The sequence below is a fragment of the Halyomorpha halys genome, unplaced genomic scaffold, assembly GCF_000696795.3.
Source record: "Halyomorpha halys isolate HHAL.00 unplaced genomic scaffold, Hhal_1.1 Scaffold103.1, whole genome shotgun sequence".
NCBI classification, from domain to species: Eukaryota; Metazoa; Arthropoda; class Insecta; order Hemiptera; family Pentatomidae; genus Halyomorpha; species Halyomorpha halys.
Window position 1 is genome coordinate 2,128,298 of NW_027115007.1, and position 5,275 is coordinate 2,133,572.

Sequence of the window (5,275 nt, forward strand, 5' to 3'; positions counted from 1 at the left end):
ATAACATAATGATAAAATAATGATAATAATATTATAATTAAGGTATTGTAAGTGCCTAGACACTCTTATTTATAAAAAACTTAATTACTTGTGTATTTTTGTGAGTTGTAGTGTCTTGGGACATCGAACTTAAAACTCGGTTGTAGAGTTCACTCGAAACAGAGCCCTAAGATACAGACAGATAGATTTAACAGACTTAATTTCAGCATTTTTAGACCAAGTTGTTATAAAAGAATAATGAGACCTCAGTGCATAATCTAAGTCTTCAAACTTGAAAATCAGTTGGGCCGTTGTCTTAAAAATTGATACAAACTTACTAATGAGGTATCATAGTATCGTAGTAAAACACATTATCCTCCTTTAGACTTTTAGCCGAGTAATAACTAAAAAAATTAATTTAAAAACGATAAACTTTATAATAATTCCTAAACCTTTCATTGATTTTTTTTATCGCTCAATTTGATATCCACAATTAAGAAAATATATATTCATGATGATGTAATTAACTTAGGCAAACTAATTATGAATAGTTTCTTAGTAATCGATTGTTCATTACTAATTTATAAGTCATTAATTCCTTTGTTGCTTTTGTGTCGGATTATCTATCTGCGCAATCTTATACCACCCGTGATTCCTACTGATGTGTCATTTCCTTAGAAATCCGTTACAAGGATGAGTGATCTCACCTTGTTAAGGAAAAAAGAAATTACATCCCAAAATCTGATGAGTAAGCGGATTGATCCACTGATGTAAATATGTTCGCAATGACTGTTGATTGGTAAATATCGTATAAGTATCAGTTGAGGCTGAGTTATCTTCGATATAGAATTTATATCTTCCCTTCCAGCTACAGCATTATGGTATTTATCAGCGATTTATGGTTTCCTTGTCGTTGCCAGGATAATATTATTGGTATAAAAAAATAAGATAATGTAGAAATTCACACTGATAATATTAATTCAACAAGGCTATTATATTTCATAAAAGCGAGAAATGTGATCTTGAGGATGACAAAGTACATCCAAAATTCACTATAAAAAGATAAAATGAATTCTTAAAGCTCCAGATGAATCATTTTGAATTGTAAGGGTGGAAGGTAATGGATTTTCTTATTTTGGTGTCATGATATAAGAACATAAATTCCATTTTTGCTTCCAGAAAGTCTTGCTGAATGCAGTGTTCTAGTTTATATATGCATGTGTATAGTTTATATTATGTATGAAGAAAACAAAGGATTGGATAGCAATTATCAAACCGGGATAATAAATTTTTTCTTCGTTAAGGGATTAAAAATATTGGTATATATAGAATATGGATATAAATTTTTTAGTATATTGGAGGAAAAATAATTATATTAATTTATATAATTCAGGGATTTATCTTCGACCTGAATTTAATTTAGTTTTTTATTAAAAGTAGAGCTTCTGAAGGGATAAATTAAGCATATTTTTGGGAACTCAGGTTAATCATTAATATATAACTTGAAAAATATTTAATTTTTTTTTTTAACTTCTGTAAAAGCAAGTAGTTACAAATAAAAAAAAAGGTGGATTGGAAATTATCGTAGTCGTTATATTAATTGATAAATAGAAAATTTCGATACTTATAATTTTGAATAATGAAATTGTGGCGATTATCTAAAGAAATGTTTGTTCACAAAATAACTTTCGCGGTTCTTAACAACATTGCTAAAGGGACAGGTAGAACACATTGTCAACATATACATCTTTTCAGACCACAATAAGTGCATGAAATGAAAGCTCTCAGAATTCAAAAAATCCTACTAAATGTATACAAAACTGCTGATTAACTGCCTCCTATCAACATTTTCATATGCAAATAGCTATTTATTTTTGTCGCCTTCTACAATTTACTTAGTAGTTTAATTCATGATAATGGTCTGGGCTAGTAACCTGTTGGTAGGGTCCATATAGTGAGTTCCTTTTCCTTAATGGCCCCTGCATACATTAGACGCGGCATCCGTCCATTTTTTCAGTTCCCAATTCCGGGCCCCCCATTTTTTTTTTTTTTTCAGTTTCGCTTACGTTGCGAAGAAGATTACAGGCGAACGTTAACTTTGGCAGAGTTATTGGATAAAACAATTAGCAGGTCGTTAGTGGGTAATCTGAGTACACCCACTTACATTCTGTGGTCATTAGCGTTTTATTTATCCCATCACGTGGGTTCTTAGATCATTATTTACTCTTGTAATGAAGTATTAAAAACAGAGCTGGGTTGAAACAAATGTTAGGGGATTAGTGGATAACTTATTTTGACATTAAATACTCATAACTCAGATACCAGATTTGGTTTAATTGGTTAAACCTTCGAAATGATTTATTAAAGTGCCTTCTGAATGCTATATCGATTGCTGCTTGTAAGAGTTTATTTTTTTTTTAACTCGTTGCCAATTAAATGAGTAAAGATAAATTACCGTTAGTAACAAAGTAAATTGTTCTTAGTTAATTATGTTAACTATTTAAATATATATCGTAGAAATAACATCCGGTCTAGTTGGTAGTTGGTTTGAATTATTTTTACTGTTTTATATACTATCCATATTGCTTATTTCGATCTGCTATCCCGCTCTGATCATTCAATTAAATCTGCTCTGGAAACATCACGTGGCCTGCAAACTACCTCTGAACATAAAATGTTGTTCGTAGCTCTTTCACTTTTCTAATACAGTGGTTCCCGAACTTTTTTCGACGCTACAAAATAATTTCGCCACACTTTTCTGGTCTAAACGAATTCCCCGAAACCCTAGTTTGGTTAAACAAATTTCGTGGGACTAAACGAATTTTGTGATAACCTTGCCTAGCTAAAAAGTAAAATGTTGAAAAAGAAGAAATAATAGCGTAGTAATTCTTGAAATGCACTGTATTTTTACTATTTTAATTTTTTCTATTTTTTTGTTTTTTGTAATATTTTGAGAATGTGGCAATGTGAAATACAATTTCCATGATTTTTTTTCAGAACGGAGAAAGGCTAAAAGTATTAAAATTAAGAATTATTAGCGTAATGTAAGTATATCACAATTTTTGGTGTGATATATCACTTAATTGTGCCACTTCGGTGGCATTAAAAGGCACAAAAAGCAGAAGTATATCTTCTTGTTGGTAGGAATCTGGTATTCACTTCGGTCATTCTCCATTAAACATGTCTCGAACTTGTATTGCTAGATCGTTTCTTCTCGAACTATAAAGGTAAATGTGGTCCTAAATTTGCTCAAATTCTATCTATGATTAAGAGGCAAATAAGAATTGTTATTATTTATCTCTTTCTTAGTCGTAATTTCCAATAATGTGATAGTGGATAACATTGCACCAGAAATTATGGATGATATTCTCCAGTAAACCTGACTTCATTTGTCGTTCTGCATCTCATTCGGAGTTATGTAAGTTTTGATGTGTTTTTTATATACCATATCAATTTTAATTTCAAATCTTTAAATTCAAGTGCTTTTAAACCAATTAGTAAATAATATTCATTAGTTGTATTTATTTTGTTCTTGATAGGAATATATTTATTTCATTTTTTTTTCTACTTAGCCTTGGTGGGCAAGGAACATTAGCTCATTTATTGTAGTGGCCTCTGTCTAGAGCAAAAAAAAAAAAAGACTAAAATTATTATTGAATATTACTGGAAAATTCCGAAAATAGAACCTTGAATCTCTTAAATATCAACAAATAATTACCAGTTAACGTTTTGAAAATTCAGAATCTATTAAGTCAGAAAAAATAAGAACACAAATATGCTGATTAGGGTCAGCATAGCTCAGATCAACACTCTAAAAAAACAATACATCAGATATAAATAGAAATCACTCCAAAAAAATTCAACACCTACAGCAGTTTTCTTACCTTTTTTTTCCCTAATAATTCTTGATTGGCGAATTGATGAGTGATAGGTTATTTGTTGGTATTGAATAATATAGTCTTCCAAAAATTAATTAAGATTTCTAAAATTATCAAATCCTCTTCATTTTTATAAATGCATTTTTTAAAGTTACTCTTTGAAGTAAAACAGGATTAGTCGAGTATTCTGATTTACTTGTAAATTTTCGATTATTTTAACAACTATGTAATCAGAATCATTTATAAATGATAAAAAAATATATGTTATTTAGTGTTTTTTATTTTCCACTTGTAGTTCTACAGCTACTTACATATTCAACCGAACTACAATCAAGGCATGGACTGAAGTCATAATAATCTTGCCATAGAACTCCTATCATGACCATTGCTCTGCTAATTATCTACAACGACCTTCGAGAGTGCACTTCGTCTAATTATCATAAAGTTAATAATTAAGGGAGTAAAGGTTATGGGCAATAAAAGTGATGGTGAGTAGAAGTTCTGTCGAGTCATAAATAGAGGAGCATGTTAATTTTATTGCTGTTACGTTCGATGGCTCAGCAGTGCCAAAGTAATTGAATAGTAATTTTTATTTTTATTAACTGTTTAATATTCACTGTTATATGATGGCATTTCTTTCAAGTTATAAATATACTATGTTGTAAATTCATTGAATTTTATAGCAGAATCAACAATTTACAGGTGTTTGCACAACCTGCAATATTTACAAAATAAATACTTGAGTTATAGAACATGGTTAGGTGTACAAAGATAAATTTAGATAGATACTTGTATATTTTCACTGGTTTAAAGAATTAGAACGAGCATTGGTATACTACAGAAATAAGGATACTTCTATACTGGATTCCTTCCAACCAGATAGATTTTTATCTTTGAACTCCGAGTGTTTCGTAACAATGGCAGCATACATATATTTCTTATTCCATGAAAACATGGTGTTTGCAGATAACCTACTTTTTAATCTTCTCACTATAATAGTAATAAAAATATCATATCAATAACTCCCAAATTGAAATATTTCCACTATTTTGAAATATTTTAGTCTCAGCATTATAACATACTTATTTTTCAGATATTAACTGGAAGTCTTGAAGATGTGATACATTATGTTTAAATATTTTATTCATCATCATTCAATAAAAAAATTTACCTGGCATGTAGATGTAATATTTTTCTGTAAAAAAAAAAAAAATGGTTGTAATATGATTTGGATTTGATTTCTTGGTGAAGGGATATTGATTGGATGAATTGTAGTCATTAATATTAACCAACATATGACTATGGTGTTATATTACTATTATTAGTATCACTATGGTTACTGGTTATTATTATTGACTTAAATAATAATAATAAAAAGAATAAAATAATATCTGTTATGAGATATTTGTAGCTCACAA